This window comes from Vulpes vulpes, chromosome 8 (genome assembly GCF_048418805.1).
Source record: "Vulpes vulpes isolate BD-2025 chromosome 8, VulVul3, whole genome shotgun sequence".
Lineage (NCBI taxonomy): Eukaryota > Metazoa > Chordata > Mammalia > Carnivora > Canidae > Vulpes > Vulpes vulpes.
In genome coordinates, this window is record NC_132787.1 from 57,267,810 (window position 1) to 57,288,410 (window position 20,601).

At 40.5% G+C, this 20,601-nt stretch overlaps 1 long non-coding RNA gene across 1 annotated transcript; it reads right to left on the reverse strand.

Annotated features, from left to right (window-relative positions):
- Positions 1 to 465: 465 nt before the first annotated feature.
- Positions 466 to 20,521, reverse strand: LOC140599973 (uncharacterized). Its single transcript, XR_012003061.1, has 3 exons — positions 19,848 to 20,521; positions 14,421 to 14,554; positions 466 to 1,372 (listed from the first exon to the last, which is right to left on the reverse strand). It is a non-coding gene; the product is annotated as an uncharacterized lncRNA (long non-coding RNA).
- Positions 20,522 to 20,601: the final 80 nt, after the last annotated feature.

Sequence of the window (20,601 nt, forward strand, 5' to 3'; positions counted from 1 at the left end):
TCAGGTAGCCATAAAAGACACCAGTGGTGGGTCCAGGCCTCACACCTAGGGTAGGTGAGACCAGAAGCATGACAGGGCTATAGCATACAGACAGTAGTTTCTAATGAGAGGCAGTGGTGCCCCAGAAAAAGCCGAGTCAGAGCCTGCTAAATGAGGATCTGTGAGAAAAATGATAATTGTCTTCAATTTCCTCTCCCCTCTCTTTTTCCTCCCACATGGCCTCAACTCTCCTCTAGGCCCTGAGTACTTGCTGTGTTTCCACCCTTCTTTCCACTAACTGCCCCACCTACCACTGCCCAAGAAAAAAATGCTTCCTGGCATCTAGCTACACATGAGAAGGTAATTTATGGACTACCTTTTTCATTAGCTTACTGTATTGCCCACCCATGAAGGCAAGTCCTTACTTTGTAAAAATAAAGCCATGAGTGAACATTTTGAACAAAAATATTAAACTACTGCGAAATACTTGGAATGCCAAAATGTAGACCAGTGATTCTCAGCAGGAAGTCTGGGGGTAGGGGTACAGAGGCTTTTTAACAGTACAGACATCACTACTTCCACCTCCATTGCAACAGTTAAGAATCACTGTGTGACATGAGACATACTTGAAGAGAATAGGTTACCCTTACAAACACAGGACTATTTTGTGGAAGTTTGAGGTCAACCAATACAAATAGCTACCTTCAGAGAAGGAAAGGAAATCAAGTATCAAATGTCCTGGTAGGTATTTTTCTCATTCAAGCCTTATCCTATATGGAGGGTATCCCCTTGACCCATCACCATCACCATCACCATCACCATCACCATCACCATCACCATTTTACAGAGGAGAAAACAGGTCCTGAGAGGTTAAGTAACTTGCTTAAGATCACACAGCCAACAGGCTGAACCAGAATTCAAACTCAACTCTACCATCACAACCCATACTATTTCTGAAAGAGTCTGGCCATGTGTAAAAGTACTATCGGAGATTTAAAACATTATATAAATATTGGCCATCATGTTATGGTACGTATTAAAATATGAGGAGTCATTGGGACCTTTCAGCTTCATTGCTCATGCAGATTTTTTAGATCTCTATGAGGACAGCTCTTCTCCCCGGAAGGAGACTGAAATGCTGCCTTGGTTACACTTGGGGCCATTTCCCATCATGGCACTTCCCTGGGTCACAGAGGGGCTGGTAGTGGAATTGCGAGCCTCTTCTAACTGGCTCTGGCAACACCACTTGTGATGTTGCCAACAGTCCTTCCAGGACTACCTCTAAGACATCAGAAGAAGGCTGTAATCTGCTGAGGTGAAGGCTTTTCCAGTTGATCCGAAATGTCTTCTGAGACCAGTTTATACATTCATCCTTGTTCAGCCTCAAGTACACCTGGAAAGAACACATTTAATTATTGTATATTCTTCCTTGAATCCACTGGATCACACATGGTCCTATCTCCTCTGCCATGACCAACTGTACTGCTCTTATGTAATCAAATCTATCAGTTTTTCTACTTTTGTGGGTTTTTTTAGTACTTCTCTTTATGTATGTTTAGATATAACTTCTGCACCCCTGGTTATGTTAAAATATTCATCTTTACATTATAATACTCCATGTTTCTTTTTTTTTTTTTTAAAGATTCTATTTATTTATTCATGAGAGACACAGAGAGAGAGAGAAGCAGAGACATAGGCAGAGGGAGAAGCAGGCTCCCCACAGGGAGCCCGATGTGAAACTCGATCCTAAAGCCTTGGGATCACACCCTGAGCTGAAGGCAGACACTCAACTGCTGAGCCACCCAGGTGTCCCACTTCCATGTTTCTTTTTAACATTTTTAAAAAGATTTTATTTATTTATTTGAGAGAGGGTAAGAGTGAGGGCAAGAGAGAGCACACAGAGGCAGAGGGAGGAGAAGCAGACTCCCTGTCAAGCAGGGAGCCTAGGGTGGGGCTCAATCTCAGGACCTCAGGACCCTGAGATCATGACCTGAATGGAAGGCAGACACCTAACCAACTGAGCCACCCAGTGCCCCCTTTTTTTAACATTTAAATCTTTACTCCATCTTAATTTTTGGCATAATCTGTGAGATAAGAGAGTTAACTACTGTTTTTTTCAAATTATTCTCTAATACTAGTTATTAATTAATCCTTACCTCCACTAACTTTTTAAAATATTACATTGCATGTTCCCATATATACCGTGTCTGTTCCTGAACTTTCAATAACCTTGAGACTTACCATTTTAACAAGTCTATATAGGAAAGGAAAAAAGAATAGTTATATGCAAATCCATTTTTCTCAGCTACTCCATAGAGATAGATAAGAAAGAGACCAAAACAGAGGGGAAAATTAGAAATGAATAATGAATGATCAGAAGGGACTTATCAGGGATCCCAGGGTGGCACGACAGTTTGGCGCCTGTCTTCGGCCTAGGGCGTGATGCTGGAGTCCCTGGATGGAGTCCCACATCAGGCTCCCTGCGTGGAGTCTGCTTCTCCCTCTGCCTGTGTCTCTGCCTCTCTCTCTCTGTGTGTGTCTCTCATGAATAAATAAATAAAATCTTAAAAAAAAAAAAAAAAAAACGAAGGGACTTAGCAGTTCAAAAAATAAACCCTTGTAAGACTTTGCCCTGTTACCACTCTCCCTTAATGTGGTGAGCAAGGAGGAAGGACAATCAGGGTAGACACACCTATTGGAAAAATGCTCAGCTCCATTTAATCCCTCTCCCCACCTTACCCATTTATGAGCCAATGTACCCTATTTACTTACCTACATTTAGGGTTAGGCCTGAGCATACTCTGAACAGAGTTCCTGCTCTGGGCAAAAATTATATTGGGAGTCCCTGTCTCAACAGGACCTACCTCATTTGGTAGCTACAACTATTAAAGACAGAATTCATAAAAAGCAGTCACTACATTGCCTGGCTGTATTAGTTTGCTAGAAAACTGCCATAACAAAATTTCATAGATTGGGTGGCTTAAACAACAAAAGTTCCAAGAACTAGTAATCTAAGATCAGAGCACCAGCAGGTTTCATTTCTCCTGAGGCCTATCTTCTTGGCTTGCAGAAGGCACCTTCTCACTGTGTCCTTACTAGCCTTTTCTCAGTACACATGCATCCCTGGTGTCTCTCCCTCTTTTTATAAGGACCGGTCATATTGGGTTAGGGCCCATCCATGTGACTTCGTTGAACCTTGACTACCTCTTCAAAGGCCCTATCCCCAAAGAGTCACATCCTGAGGTATACTGGGCATAAGGACTTCAATTTATGAGTTTGGAGGGGATACAATTCACACAATAACATTGGCATATATAAAAGAACTAATAAAAATGTGTTATTCTTAAGTACATGTGTTGGGCAAAGCAAATGAAGATTGATGCAACCATAACAAAGAAACATAGGAACAACTTTGCTTTTTCCTCTTTTCTTACCAAGAATAGATGTCTAATGCCTGAACAGCTGGGACATAACAGAAAGCCTTGTCCAAATAGCTACCGATCCCAACCAGGTCAGAGGATACTTGAAGACTAGAGCACAATGGCTCAGCAGGTAGATGCTGCTAAGAGAACTGAATTGGCTAATGGCCTCCCCAAACCATAGGTTACTATTTTAAATGTTACAAAAGACCGTAGAGCATGAAAAGATGAAAAATAAAACCAGTGTGGGTCCAATCTTCAAAGGGGGAGAATTGAGTGATAGTGGCAGTTTGGCTGCATGAGACTAAACTAAATTGCTGGGTACTGAGCTGTCCAGGGGCTAGAGGGAGATCACAATCTTTTCTGTCCTAGGGCTCTTGGGATAGAAAATAGTTTTTTTCCTTCTTTTCTTTCCTTTTCACTAAAATCCTTTTGCAGTCCTTGAAGATGAAAAACGTCTGTGCATTGGTCAAAATCATGCAAAAGGGACACAAACACACTTACCCCCAGTGCTACATAATGTTAATGTAAAACAGGGCTTATTTGGGGAAAACATTCCAAGCGGATTTGAAGGAGCAGGGCAAGCCTCTGCACCCTTTTAAGAGTGGCCTGATTAACTAGGCCCAATAGGGCCAAGTGTTCAAGTAGAGAGTAGCCACCCAATCCCACTACAGTGGAAAGTGACCCTCCCTAAACCCAACCATGCTCTATGTATTTGTGGAAAAAGAAAAGTAGGTAACCATAATGTGGAGCCTGAGAAAAATTAAGGCCATTCCACCTAAAGTTTAGCATTAGCACAAGTACAGCCATCTTAGGCCCCTGTGAATAAGAGCTGAACTTTACAGGAAAAACTGCAGAATGTCCTCGGCAGGGAATACCATATCAGAAAGACAACAGAGCCCATGCCCATGGTAGAAAGTCCCATATTAGAATGAGAACAGAGCTCAATGCCTTTGAAAGCCCCATATCAGAATGTAAACAGAACTTGAGAAATTCCTGCACCCCTTCTGAAAATCCCCTAGACCAGCTTATAAAAAACCCAGCTGTAACCCACTTCGGGGTCCAAGTCTCTACTCCACTGTGTCGGGTATACTTGGACCCAAGCTTGAGCTTGCTATAAACCCTCGTGCGCTTGCATCGGTGTCGGCTCCTCCGTGGTTTCTCGGATTCGCAATCTTGGGCACAACGTATAATGCTAGAGAAGCCCCCAATTGAGGAAATGGTCTGGTTAAAAGGGGATCACCCAAAGCTCAGGAGCTAGTATTTTTTTTTAAGATGAATTTATTTATTTATTTACTTGAGAGAGAGAGAGAGAGATCAGGCATGGGCAGGGGGCAAAGGGAGAGAGAGTGTTAAGCAGACTCCATGCAGAGTGCACAGCTAACATGGGGCTCGATCTCATGACCATGAGATCAAGACCTGAGCCAAAACCAAGAGTCAGCCGCTTAACCAGCTGTGCCATCCAGGTACCCCTCAGAAGCTAGTATTAGGTCATTTTCTACCCAACGGCTTTCAGGCCCTCCAGATGCACACCTGCTTAGTCAGGGAAAAGGAATATGGAGCAGCCACTGTAGGCAGGGCAATCCTCACTGCATATAAATGTCATTGGACTGCTGGTCAGCTGAAATGGCAGGACAAAATATGATTTTTTTAAAGATTTTATTTATTCATGAGAGACACAGAGAGAGAGAGAGAGGCAGAGACATAGGCAGAGGGAGAAGCCGGCTCCCCTCAAGGATCCCGATGCAGAACTTGATCCTGAACCCCAGGATCATGCCCTGGGCCAAAGGCAGATGCTCAACCACTGAGCCACCCAGGTGTCCCTATGACTGATTTTCTTTAAGTGCTCTGACATAGGTGTGGCCACACATGCAGGGTGAGCCAGGATTCTGCACGACTCTTGTTTTTTGCAGTAGGGCCTAAATCGTGATTTTAAAAACAAACAACAAACAAAAAACTCAAGAAAACCCTCTGGAGTGACCGTGCCAGAAGGGCTGTGAAGGTGGGACCTCTACATTCCTTTTTGTCATCTGAAGACCACCAACAGTTTCTCATCCTCAGAGCTCTCTGAGTTCACTAAGTGATGAATCTTTTCCTTTGACCTTCCTCTCTGCTTCATGTGCTCAGTTGCTCCCTGGACAAATGGCAATCCAAATGCTATCATTAGGGCCACCTGGGTGGCTCAGTCCCTTAAGTGTCTGCCTTCGGCTCAGGTCATGATTGTAGAGTCCTGGGATCAAGCCTTGCCCTGGGCTCCCTGCTCAGTAGAGAGCCTGTTTCTGCCTTTGCCCCTCTCTCTGCTTGTGCTCTCTCTCTCACAAATAAAATATTTTTTTTAAAAATGCTAACATTAACACTATGAAAACAATAAAAATGTTTCAAACATATATTGTAGAGCAAATAAAAATTAATTTACACCAAGGGAAGAGGGTCACTTTAGCCCAAAGATTGCATATATTTTTGGTAGTTACCAAACAAAGAAAACATCTAATTCTCAAATTTTTATCTCCAACTTTTATCACTCTCTCCCAATCCAGACATGTCCCAACATGGACCAGGCACCTCCATCTAAAGCTATCTCATTCTAAACATGTCCAAAACAAGCTCATTTTTGTTAAGTAATACTACCTACTTAAGTCATCCAAGTTAGAGCTTTCAGTTTTTGAAAGCTTTCAACCCTAAGTCCTAATTAATTGGTCATTGCTTTTTATCAACTATACTGCCAAAATGCATCTATATCCTTATTGTTCCACTGCTCTTTATCCTTATAGTTCCTTAGTTCAGTATCTCCTCCGAAGTGAATTGCCTAGCCTCTAAACTAATCTTTCTGCTTCCAGTTTCATTTTGATTTTTGATCTGAGAACCATCCTTTTTGAGACATGGTGGATAGGAATACAAGTTTGATCTCTCCTGAATAAAGCAATTTGGTTCAGGAGGGAAAAAGCAATAATTCCTTAGGTCCAATTCACAACAGAAGAATGACAGAGCTGAGAAACAGAGGAGCAAGTCTTTCCCAGTCAATGTGGCATGATGCTGTGGTTTGATTCAATGATTTTGGCAGAGTTTTATGCATTTTCTGGAAAGGAGATGGGAAGATGTTCTTGATGGGAGATGGGAAGACAGAAGGAAAATGGCTACTGAACTGGTGGGTTAAATTAGCCAAGAATCAGGCAGCCCTGGGGGCTCAGCGGTTTAGTGCTGCCTTCGGCCCAGGACCTAATCCTGGAGACCTGGGATCAAGTCTCACATCAGGCATGGAGCCTGCCTCTCCCTCTGCCTGTGTCTCTGCCTCTCTGTGTCTCTCATGAATAAATAAATAAAATCTTTAAAAAAAATAGCCAAGAATCTTTTAGGATTAAAGACAGGTAACCTTTAGCATTCCTTAATTATACAAAAGAACTTGAGTATATACATACTCTAAAAATTATAGGCAAATTTTAATGTATAGAGAAAAAAATTACTCCTAAATCTACCACCCTGATAATGACTACCATGCCTGTACATACGCTTCCAGTCTCTTCCCACTACATATATATTTCATATAGTTGCAATCATAGCCTTTGTCTTGGGTAAATTTATAGAATGATACATCTAAAGATGTGCTAAGTTAGAAAAACAATTGACCTGGGTGTCTGGCTGGATCAGTTGGAAGAGCACTTGATCTCAGGGTCGTGAGTTCTGTCCCCATGTTGGGTTTAGAGATTACTAAAATAAATAAACCTAAAAGTAAAGATTTTAAAAAATAAAAAAAAACAAGAAAAATAAATACAATTGACCTTACCTAATCTCATGCATTCCACATGAGGACTTTTCAATATGGTATATATCATTCATTAGGGAGTAGCTCCTAATGGTGAAGGGTGACGTTGGAGCCTGGTTGTATCTACACAATTTTATACAAAAGAAAGGGTAATGGTAAGGTGCTAGCCATTAACATCTTTGGACCCCAAATATGGGGGAAGTGCCTAAGAAATAAACAAGAGAATCTCTTACCATTATAGCACACGCTAGGTCTTACTAACAACATCCTCAACATGAGGCTAATAATACCTACTTTCCAGGGCTTTTGTGAGGAATAAACTATGTGAAATTACATGGTATAAACTATTTTAAAATGACATAAATGGGATCCCTGGGTGGCGCAGCGGTTTGGCGCCTGCCTTTGGCCCAGGGCGCGATCCTGGAGACCCGGGATCGAATCCCACATCCGGCTCCCGGTGCATGGAGCCTGCTTCTCCCTCTGCCTGTGTCTCTGCCTCTCTCTCTCACTGTGTGCCTATCATAAATAAATAAAAAATTTTTTAAAATGACATAAATGTAAGGAAAAACTATTAGTATCATTCCTAAGTCTGTATCTCTCACTAAACTCCAAATTCCTTAGGAAACAACACCCTTACTTCCTATCTTTGTATCTCCCCACTCCACCCTCCAGAATGCTATAATATAGAAGCAGAAACAGAGCTCTCTTGGAGCTGAGAAACAATTTTTCCTGGAATTGTCAGGGACATCTCACCAAGAGTTTTACAGGGGTAATGATAGGGATCCGGGAGCTACTTTTAATATTTATAAAAGTCTAACCTGATATTATACTGTTATCAGCAGTAAAGCTTTACAGGCTAAATAAAACATCAGTGTTTTCCCTAATTTTTCTTGTTTTCCCTTGTAAATAGAATTCTATAAAACAAGTACGCATCTCATTGAAAAATTAATTGTTGCTTTATTTAATAAATATTGTGGAGGCCCTGTGGTAACTGCAAGGAAAAAAAAAAGATGAATAAAAGTAGTCATATTCCTTGCCTATATGGAACTCACAGTCCAGTGAAGACAGACAAGTTCAATGTCCAAGTATAATACTACATGACAAGGGCAATACTAAGGACAATCACAATAAAGGGAATATATGCAGGACTATTAACCTAGATTTAAGTAGGGCTGAGTGGTCATGAAAAGCTTCCTGGAGGAAGTAAAGCCTTAAAAGACTTCTGGGAGTTTTTTTTTTTTTTTTTAAGATTTTATTTATTTATTCATGAGAGACACAGAGACCTAGGCAGAGGGAGAAGCAGATTCCCTGCGGGGAGCCTGATGTGGGACTCAATCCCAGGACCCTGGGATCATGACCTGAGCCAAAGGCAGACGCTCTACTACTGAGCCACTTGGGTGCCCCACTTCTGGGAGTTATCCAGGCAAAGGCTGAGTATATGTCCAGGCAGAGGGTGCAATATATGCAAAAAATCAAAGGTGACAGAAAACATGTCACCAAGACATTGTAATTCAACAGGTCCCAATGTAGAATCAGGGTATAGGAGTGGGTAAAGGGAAAGATGGCATTTTACTCAGACTTTTATTTTGAAAATGTTCGCACATAGAAAACACTTGAAAAAATAGTGCAATGAATATCTATATACTTTCACCTAAATAATCTAGGGATTGATGGGGAGGATTGGTGGGGAGAGGGAGAGATAGAAAGATGAATGAATGAATGAATGAATGAATGAATGCAAAATGTTAATAATTGGTGATCAGTTGGTGATAGAGATTTCTAACACTCTTCAGATGCTCTCTCTCCCCCAATTTGTAACTGTAAATCTTTCTATGCTTTCCCCTATTATTTCCTCCTCTCCCTACTTGGGAAACTTTGAAATTAACTGATCATAAAAACATTCTGCTGTAATGTGCAAGCTGCAGGGATTTCTAGTCCAGATGAACCAGTATTTCTCAAGATGTTTCATAACCAACCCCCTAAGGAACATTTTCAGATTTTTTTTCTAATTGTCTCTTCAGGGAACTTTACTATGCAGGTATATTATATACTTGGCTTTGTAATGTGTGTATTATATATACATATGCACTGTATATGTTATGTATAAGTAATATATATGCTTTATACTTTAAAAGAGTAAAATTTGGGGGCACCTGAATGGCTCAGTTGGTTAAATGACTCTTGGTTTTGGCTCAGGTCATGATCTCAGGGTTGCTGGATCTAGATCTGTATCAGGCTCTGTGCTTAGTGGTGGTCTGCTTGAGATTCGTGAGATTCTTTCTCTCCCTCTAACTCTCCTCCTCCTCCTCTCTCTCTCTCTCTCAAATAAATAAATAAACCTTTTAAAAAACAAAAAAGAGTAAGATTTTTCAATACCCCAGAACAAATTTTTGCCCACTTGCAGGCAATATCACTCCCACTGACAATGTATGAGATAAACAGATCTAACATAAAGAGGAATAAATCAGATTATAATACAACGGATTCTCATTCCAATTAGCTTTTAGAGGCAATTTTAACAAATGAGTCACTTATATATGTGTAAAGTAAAATAAATTCAAAGATTTCTGACAAAAAAAAAAGTTAATTCCTAAGGCTTTGTGTCAGATCTTCCTCAAAAAACTTTTTATTGTAAGCCACTTGGCCAAAGACACCATAACTAATATGCTCCAGATAACCTAGTACAGTGTTCAAGGACTTAATTCATCAATTGTCACCTTCCTGACACAATGAATTAAATAACATAAGTCTCTTTTGGGAAAGGTAGGGACAGGACAATGGTAATCCCAAGTAGTTTGGGGGCAACAGAAAGGAACCAATCCAAAGCAGACAAGTCCTAGAGAAGGAGAATGCTCTTTGTAGTAGGCAGCAAAATTTAGGCAGGTGTTGGAATGAGAAGATGGTTTTGTAGATAAACTACCAACAACATCATTTTACCAAAGTCTAAGCAGCGCTGTTCAGTAGAAATTTAATGTAAGCAGTGTATACAATTTCATTTTAGAAGCCATATTACAAAGGTTAAAAATGAGCAAGTAAAAATTTTAATAATAGATTTTATTAATATATTTTTATTAAAATATTATCACTTTTAAAAAGATAAATAAGGGATCCCTGGGTGGTGCAGCGGTCCTGGAGACCCAGGATCGAGTCCCACGTCAGGCTCCCTGCATGGAGCCTGCTTCTCCCTCTGCCTGTGTCTCTGCCTCTCTCTCTCTGTGTGTGACTATCATGAATAAATAAATAAAATCTTTTTAAAAAAAAAGATAAATTATAGTAGATTCACATATTGGAATAGTATCCAGTGTAAAAAAGAAATAAGCTATCAAGCCATGAAAAGATGTGAAGGAAGCTTAAATGTCTATTATTAAGTGAAAGAAGCCAATCTGAAAAGGCTTCTGTATGATTCCAACAATATGACACTCTGGAAAGGACAAGATGATAGACAGTAAAAAAATCAGGGGTTGCCAGGAGTTTGAGAAAAAGAGGTGAATAAGTGAAGCACCAGGGATTTTTAGGGTAGTGAAACTACTCTGTGTGATACTATAATGGCAGATACATGTCATTATACATTTGTCAAAACCTATAGAATGTACAACACCAAGAGTGACCCTTGATAAAAACTATGGACTTTGATGATAAAAATGTGTCAATATTCCTAACTCTGGGAAACGAACTAGGGGTGGTGGAAGGGGAGGTGGGCAGGGGGTGGGGGTGACTGGGTGATGGGCACTGAGGTGGGCACTTGACAGGATGAGCACTGGGTGTTATTCTATATGTTGACAAATTGAACACCAATAAAAAATAAATCTATAAAAAAATGTGTCAATATTGGTTCAGTTATACCAAATGTAATACCCTGATGCAGGACATTGATGGCAAGGAAGCTGTGTGTTGTGTGGAGGAGAGGGGATATATGAGAATTCTCTGTACTTTCTGCTCAATTTTGATGTGAATCTAAAACTACTCTAAAAAATAAAGTCTATATTTTAAAATATATATATGTATATATATATATTTATAATCTCTATCATTTCAACATGCAATTTGTGTAAGACATTATTGAGATATTCTACATTCCTTTTTTCATTACAAATCTTTTAAAAACCTGCATGTATTTTACACTTAGACCATTTCTAATGTGAATTAACCACATTTCAAGTGCTCAAAAGCCACATGTTGGATAGTCCAAGTCTACAGCAGTCCAGCCACACTGGATATTTATACAAGGAAAATGTTTTTGCTATGCAAATGCAGGTTCCAATCAAGCCTCTGAATCCTCTTTCCACTTCAATTGCTACCTCTCAGCTCCTCTCATAAAGATACTTAGGAGCATCCTCCCTACAAGCCCCTTCTCCAGCTCAGTCCTCCAGATACTATCACTCCAGAGATTTTCCTGATGGGACTCTGTCTAAAAGAGAGGCACTGAATAATATAAGGGATTTATCACACCAGAGTTTCCTGAAAACACCATGTACTCCTCATTAATAAAAGGAGAAAAAGCTTTCACATCCTGCACAGTCTACAAAAAAAAATATGAAGAATTTATTAAGATGCAGTGCAGATTTAAATGCTACCTAGAAAATAGGTACTTAAGAAAAAAAGAGTTGCTGTCAATATAGAAATAAATAACTCGGCTTTGCCTCAGTTGTTGGGGATTATATATACTTCCATGCAACTAGGAACATTAATTATTTATATTTCCTAGCCACATTTCTGGAACTAATGTATAGACTTCTCTATAAGCCATGATATATTATAATCTACTCATGCTGTAAAGGCTATTACCAAGATGCGGGTGGACTTCAGCTCAGAAAAGTTAGCTGTCATTTGAATTAGAAAAGGCACTACATTAAATCACAGTCTGTCCTTTTATATTCATCATTTTCAGGTTCTATCATTCAGAGAAGTGAAAAAAAAAAAAAAGGCATTTATTTGCTTGCCATTTTGAAGAGCTCTTGCAAAGGAAGGGAAAAGGAAAAAAACCCAGAGAGTGGCCCATGCAGTCCCACAGAATCCTGAGAAGAAAACAGCATGATATGACACAGGCTGCATACATATACATTTTACTTATAGTCACAGAAATCATTATTAAATGCCCAGCTCCCATCTGAGTTTTCTTTGAAATGAAGGAAGGAATTTTAAAATAAAACAAATAAAATTGGGGAACACCTGGGTGGCTCGTTCAGTGTCTGCCTTTGGCTCAGGGCATGATCCCAGGGTCCTGGGATTGAGTCCCCCAGCCGGCTCCTTGATGGGAGCCTGCTTCTCCCTCTGCCTATGTCTCTGCCTCTCTCTGTGTGTCTCTCATGAACAAATAAATAAAATTTTATAAAACAAATAAAATATGTATTTAACTATATATCGTATTTTTAAAATTAAGACTTCTACATGAGCTCTTCCCCCGAGCGGCCTGAGGTGACCTCCGGTGATGGTTCACTACTCGCTGGACCCAGAAAACCCTACAAAATCACGCAAGTCGAGAGGTTCAAATCTTCGTGTTCACTTTAAGAACACACATGAAACTGCCCTGGCCATCAAGGGTATGCATATTCGAAAAGCCACCAAGTATCTGAAAGATGTCACTTTGCAGAAGCAGTGTGTGCCATTCTGTCGCTACAATGGTGGAGTTGGTAGGTGTACACAGGCCAAACAGTGGGGCTGGACACAGGGTCGGTGGCCCAAGAAGAGTGCTGAATTTTTACTGCACATGCTTAAAAATGCAGAGAGTAATGCTGAACTTAAGGGTTTAGATGTAGATTCTCTAGTCACTGAGCACATCCAGGTGAATAAAGCCCCCAAGATGCGATGTAGAACCTACAGGACTCATGGCCGGATTAATCCATACATGAGCTCTCCCTGCCACACTGAGATGATTCTTACTGAAAAAGAGCAGATTGTTCCTAAACCAGAAGAGGAGGTTGCACAGAAGAAAAAGATATCCCAGAAGAAATTGAAGAAACAAAAACTTATGGCCCGGGAGTAAATTCTGCATAGAATAAATGCAAACAAAAATAAAAACGAAAACAAAAACAAAAAGACTTCTACATGAAAAGTCAAAATATTTTCCATCATTATAACTAAATATTTTCAAATAGGTATCTTAATATAATCTCAATATAATTTAATAAAATGACATGATGTCTGGAATTTGATTGAAAATACTCCAATGGCGGGGGGGAAGAAAATACTCCAACAAATAAAAATGATAATAAAGGTGAAAGTTGGAGGAATAGCTGAAATAAAAATGACACAGAATGAGAGATACTTGGAGGGTCATTATATTTTCTCCACTGTGTATAGCATATATCTAAAATTTTCCAAATAAAAAAGTTCAAAATTGTTGGTGGTAAGTTTTAAAATATGTGGGTATCTTTAACAAAAGAAACTTAACTGGTTATTTCTGACTCAAGGCATGGTGATTTACTTACATTCTTTTAGTCACATGTTTTTATCAAACATTATTTTCTCAATAAAAAAGTCTATATACACACATATGTCTACACACACACACACATTAATGCAGTCTACACTTCCTGAAGAAACTGGTAATGCATTTAGCTCTGCACCTCATTAGTTGTGGGTCCTTAAGCAAGTCACTTCCGAGCCTTATTAAGTAACAATAACATTTAAATGAGAAAATACATTTAAAAATACCCAGCACAGTGTCCGGCACTATGTAGGTACCGATTGTCAGTTTAAACAACATTTAATATATAGGAAGAAGTAGATTTACTATGGAGATAGGCCCATCCCTAAGGCTCCTGAGGAGTCATGAGCAAAAGGAGAAAAACAGGTATTTGGCTATATTGTTTTTCTCTTTCCACCCAATAGAGGACACCCCAACAGATTCCATCAATCTCCACCATCCCCAACAGCTGCCCTTTGAACACTCCTGAGGCAAAGTTGGAGGAGATAGAGTAGGATTATGTATTCTTAGTATTCCTTGTCCCCTGGGTTGGGATGTGACTGGAGAGAGGACTGAGTAGGTCCTTCCAAAGCAAAACGCCCAGGGGAACCAGGTGTCTGGCCTAAGAGCTGTACTGATTGGAGACCAGGTGTTAGGGTTGGAGTCAGAAGACATGGATTCAAGCCCCAGTTCTTCCAGCAACTTTATGTGACCTCAGAGCATGTCTTTACCTAGCTGTGCCTCAATTTTCTCATATAACCATATAATAAATATTTATTGGGCTCCAGTTATGGGCCAGCCATGCATCTAGATACCATGAATACACAGACAATGGTCCTTGCCTTCAAAGCCTTACCAATCTGATAGGGAACACGCCATGAAGACATCGCGGGCAAATGTATTCCAGACAAAGGGTCTCTTCTTAATCAAAATTTCCATGATTAATCTTACAAGTTGACATGTTCATTAAATACAAATAAAAAAAGAATCCTAAGGGGAAAAGAGCACAGGTTAAATTATGATGCAATACTATAAAGAGTGCAAAACATGCCTTTTATTTTTTCTTCTTTTTTTTGTTAATTTTTTTGTGCAGTTGATACATCACATTAGTTTTGGTTGTACAACATAATCATTTGACAAGTTTAACCATTCTGCTATGTTCACTGTTAAGTATAGCAACTAGCTGTCACCCTACAGCACTATTACGATGTCACTGGCTATGTTCTCTATGTTGTCCCTTTTATTCCTGTGACTTTTTCATTCCATGACTGGAGCCTGGGTCTTCCACTCCCCATGTTGTCTATCCCCCCAACCCCATCCTTCTGGCGGTTATCAGTTTGTTCTCTGTGTAACAGGTGTGATTCTGCCTTTTGTTTGTTTATTCATTTAAAACATGCCTTTTAATATCTGTTCTCTAATATACCAGTATGAGCAATCCACAACCGTTGCTCTAATTTTAATCACAAGAATTATCACCATATACAATACAAAATCCAATCACTAAATGTGCCATTTTCTTTTTATTATTACCCAGTTTATGTATATTTTATGTGGAAGATAAATTTATATAAAGATAATGTAATCACAAAGCATTTATCCACATTAATTTTTTAGTAAATATGTTAATATATCAGGTGCTTTATGAAACATTTATTTCAAGAAAGGTTAATAAGGTTTATTATTTGATAAACATAAAAAAAGGAATTCACAGAAAGATGAATAAAGTGTGTAATAAAGTACAGTCTAAGAATAGCTTATATTTATGCCAAACCAATTAAGATTGGGTGCAGCTTCCTGACTACATCAACTCTGGAATGATCAGGGTCAGGGCAGAACATCTAGGAGTCAAATGAGAAGAGCTAAAATATCTTAAAGAAGACTGGAGAATTTTTTCTGAAAGGGTGGGTAATTAAGTAATAATGGAACTTATGTCTCATGCAGTTCCAGTCTGACCTGAAAGAAGTTACACAAGGAGAGCTCCAAAGCTCAGATCATTCTAGCCATTTCATCCTACACCTTCACAAGGTTGAAGAGTTGACCACTTAACATAAAATCAGTTATGAGGAACTATTTATACTTGTTAGATCTCACAATTAATAACATCTCAAGATACAGGGAATTTCTAGATGAGATACAAAGCAGCCATAACGCACTGCAACCAAGTTTTCTCTTGGCCATCTCAGTTCAAAATAAGGAAAATAAAAGTCTGCACTGTCCACACTTTTAAGTAGTATAGCATTTTATTGCAGCTCCTTCCACTAGATGGCAATAAAGACTCTCTTAGGAATCAGGCTCCTTAAGAAAAGGTAGGGTGGGGCAGTAGAAGAAATGAGGTTGAGGAGCAGGCAGAGGTAGAGTTAAGGTTAGTCCCTAATAGAAGATAACTTCCATGAAAGTAGGGATTTTTGCTTGTCCTAGAACAATGATGTAGCCTGGCACACAGTCAAAAGGCCCCACCCTCATTACTATTCCAGGGGGTAGCAAGCCACGAAGACATTCAGGGAAAACACATTCCAGGTGCTTAAAGAATATTTAATGAATAAATGAAGGTCCTGAAGATCCACTGAAGATCATGATCCAATTGGAGTTTCAGAAAGATACCTGACAGGACTATAGAGAATGGATTGGAAACAAGGATACCAGTTAATAATCCAAACGAAGTATGATAAGGACTTGAACCAAAGTAGGAATAGTGGGGATGGAAGGGAGGTAGTAAATTCAGAGATATGATGTGGGTAATAATGATAACAGTAAAAAGAGCCCCCGTATCAAACTCTGGCTAATGCTCTGGAAACACCACCTCCAAATCTGACAACAGTCAAGGGTGGATGAAGATTTTTTTTTTTTTTTTAAATAGGGCGGAGGACTCTGGGAAATACTGATGTTTAAGAGCTGGGTGGGAGAAGTCTTGCTCTGCAGGGAGAAAAAAAAGAGTGGTTAGAGAGGCCAGAAGTAGAAAGAAAATCAAGAATAGCGTTATGGCACCAAGGGAGGAGAAAGTTTTGAGAAGAAACTTGTCAATGTCACAAGAAGGGGTGATTGGCTGGTTCAGTTGGTAGAGCATAGGACTCTTGATCTCCAAGTGGTGAATTTCAGCCCCAAGATGGGCAAAGAACTTACTTAAAATAAAACTATGGCAAATTCTCCTCAGTAACACCTGAAGAGTATCCAGTAGATTTAACAAGTAGAAAGTTATCAGAGACTTTGGAGAAAGCAATTTTCAAAGGAGTGGTGACAGCTAAAGCCAGATCCAAGTGTTTAGGAGTAAAACTGGAGAAGACTTAAGAGAAGCAAATGTAGACTATTCTTTTTAAGAGGCCAAAGGAAATCAGGAGCTAGAGAGGAGCATAAAGTAGGGGACTGAAGCACGAGTATGCGTTGAAAGAAAAATCCACCAGGAAGCAAAGGATGAAAACGGAGGAGAGGGTAGAGGCAGATGAGGTTAGGCTTCAGAGCACAGATCCTACAAGGCTTCTCTTTCCTCTGAAGGAAGCAAGCAAGAAGGATGATGAGTGAGGTGCGGTGGCGAAAGGTTAAGTCTGACATAGCTTTCTGGTTCACTTTCTATATACTTGTGCAGTGTCTGATAGTGCTAATCAATCAAAATGTCCAATCAAGACCTGCCTTCTCATCCTTCCTGCCCCCCGCCCCCCGGTACTTTCTCTGTCTTGGGATACAAGAGTGGGCTCAAGCTCTTTAGATGCCTTGATGGACCTGATTACTTTAATCAGTACTGTTCCTGTGATCCTGTGACTTCTGTACTTCCTTCTATTTGCTTCCCCAGGGTCCCCAGAAAGATGAATATGTATGTGAGCATGGAGCAAAACGGTGAACTGATTCTGGGAAAGGAGAATCCTTAACTAATGCTCTCCTGTGATCTCACCCCATATCGCCTATGGTCTACACTAACCACAAAAGTCTTGGCTGCATGTAGTCCTGTCTATTCTCTATTTGCCATCATCATTTCCTGCCTCATCAGTAACAAGCGTTTATTATAGGTCTACTGATTAGGCACTAGGTTGGTTGCTAAGGGTTTCTCATCTTAATACAGAGACAGAGTGTGTGCATGTGTGGGTAGCATCTATATATATACATGCACCTGTATATACATATATGTACATACATAATAAAAACACTACTACAATGTAACACAAACTGAAAAGAGGAAAGTATAGGAAAAAAACCATTGCAACTCACACCTGAAGCCCTAAAGTAACAGCGAGTTTCCAGGAGGTAGTGTAAAGCAGGACTGACATCAAAGGAAGGGTAGGTTTAAATAATAAGGGATTCTGCAGACAAAACTGGCAAAAAAGAAGTGTGTCTGGCAATGCTTAGGGGATAACTAAAAGGCCAGTTGTTTTCGTTTCATTTTGTTTTTTAAGATTTTATTTATTCATTCATGAGAGACACACAGAGAGGCAGAGATACAGGCAGAGAAAGAAGCAGGCTCCATGCAGGGAGCCTGATGTGGGACTCGATCCCAGGACTCCAGGATCACACCCTGGGGCTGAAGACAGGCATGCCACTGCTGAGCCACCCAGGCATCCCTAAAAGGCCAGTTTTATGTGTGTAATAGGGAATCCAGATTTTATCCTATGGAGATGGGGAGCTACAGAAACTTTAAAAGACTCCCTTGTACCATGTTTTCCCAATTAATTGGGGGAAAATTGTAGGAATGACCGAAAAAATAAAAAGAGAGGGCAGGGATAATCCAGAGACTATTACAACATTGAGGTTAAAGTCCTGTATCATCCTAAAGTTCTATTCAGTAAGATGTTGGCAGTGAGGATGGAAAGAAATTGATACCTGCCTGGATATGGAAAAAGAGAAAGGAAGCCAGGAGCACTATAAGGTTTCAAGCTGGATAGAGGGGAGACTAATGATATCCTTGAGAGAATAAAATTGAAAAATTCAGAGAGTATAGCTTAGTGAGAAAAAAGGTTCAGTGAAGTTTATGGTATGTGGGACTTAATGATGGGGACACATTTGGATGCAGATTTAGAATAGATAGTTAAGACCAAAGTTCAGGGAAGAAAGTGTGGATCTGGGAATTATTTGTGTAAGAGGGCATGTAGAGAGAAGGTAGGGTATAAAGAGGATGAAGTGAGGAAGGAGAGTGGGAGAAGCAGCCCAAGAGATACCAAGGCCAGGAGAGTAGAGCATTTCAGAAGTCAAGAAGGAAGCAAATCTGAAGGATGATGAAGTACATAACTATGGTGAGTACTAAAGAAATTGCATATTCAGAAAAGACCAGTGACTTGGCCACTTATAACCTACAAGAGAAAAGTTTCAATGGAAAAGAGGAGTTGGCAGTTTGTTCAAAAACTGTGGAAAAGAAATGGGTGGTGATGGTGATGAACACAAAGTGGGACTACTCTTTTGAGAAATAGAGGAGCGAGTCACAAAAGTCAGTAGGTAGAAAGCCAGTTCAGTCAAGGAAGGATTTGCTTCCTCCTTTAGGACTTGATCATAACTCCTGGTAAAAAGAACATGCTAGTAAAAAAGCAATTGAAAATGTAGGGGCAGCAAGGTTTTGAAGAGCCAGGAGAGGTTGGAATAAAGAGCAAAGGTCTTCAGGAACAGAAGAGAGGCAGTCAGGATGTGCATAAGAGGAAGTGTGACAAAACACAGATTTTTTAATTTTGGCGGGAAGGAGGGCAGAGGGAGAACCCAACATGGGGTTTGATCTCACAACCCCGAAATCACGACCTGCGTCAAAATCAAGAGTCGAGGTGCAGCCCGGGTGGCTCAGCGGTTTAGTGCTGCCTTCCGCCCAGGGCCTGATCCTGGAGATCCGGGATTGAGTCCTGCGTCGGGCTCCCTGCATGGAGCCTGCTTCTCCCTCTGCCTGTGTCTCTGCCTCTCTCTCTCTCTCTCATGAATAAATAAAATCTTTAAAAAAAAAACAAAATGAAGAGTTGGACAGGCACCTAACAGACTGAGCCACCCAGGCATACTAACAAATCATAGATTTTTAAGTAGAAAGTAAAAGAGTTCTCTGGATAGTGTTGCTTTTCTTTGCTTTTTCTCACTCAATTAAAGGCAGTTACCTGCTCAGTATATAAGGGATTAGATGCCTAAAACAACACGAAAGGAAAGGGAAGTTAGAGGTGAATCTTAAACATGGCATCTAGCACAGGAGTTCAAGTATCAGATGTGTTACCCTGGCGTGGCCACCAGACCTGAGACTCTGTTTCCTCACAGAGTTGTTAAATGATTACATGAAATATGCACATGTAAATTATAAAGCACTTCTTAAACAAGAGAAGCTTGGAACACCTACCATGGGAAATGTGATAGAGCATGAATAAGAGATGAAGCAGAGCATCACCAAGCATCAGGTAAAGTTCAGACCAAAAATATATAGCAAACACAAGTCTGCATGGCTTTTGTGACTTACTCCAGCACACCAGAGTCGAAAGCAGATTTCCGAGTCAGAGTAGGTGAGGACAAGGAGAAGCTGAAGACATCTAGGTAAGGACTATTTTAGGACCTTGTAGGCATATTTATTTTTTGGAAATCACATGTAATTTTTATATGAAAGCGGCACTTGGGGGGGTCCCTGGGGGGTTCAGTCAGTGGGGCAGCCAACTCCTGACTTGAGCTGAGGTCAGTGTTCTCAAGGTCCTAGGATCAGTTTGGTGCTCAACTCTTGATTTTGGCTGGGGTCCATGATCTCAGGGTTGTGGGATCATTCAGTTGGGTGGCCAACTCTTGACTTCGGCTGGGGTCAGCGATCTCGGGGTCCTGGGATCATGCAGTTGGGTGGCCAACTCTTGACTTTGGCTGGGGTCAGCGATCTCGGGGTCCTGGGATCATGCAGTTGGGTGGCCAACTCTTGACTTTGGCTGGGGTCAGCGATCTCGGGGTCCTGGGATCATGCAGTTGGGTGGCCAACTCTTGACTTCGGCTGGGGTCAGCGATCTCGGGGTCCTGGGATTAGTCAGTCGGGTGGCCAACTCTTGACTTCGGCTGGGGTCAGCGATCTCAGGGTCCCGGAATGGAGACTCCTGTTGGGCTCAGTGCTCAGTGAGGAG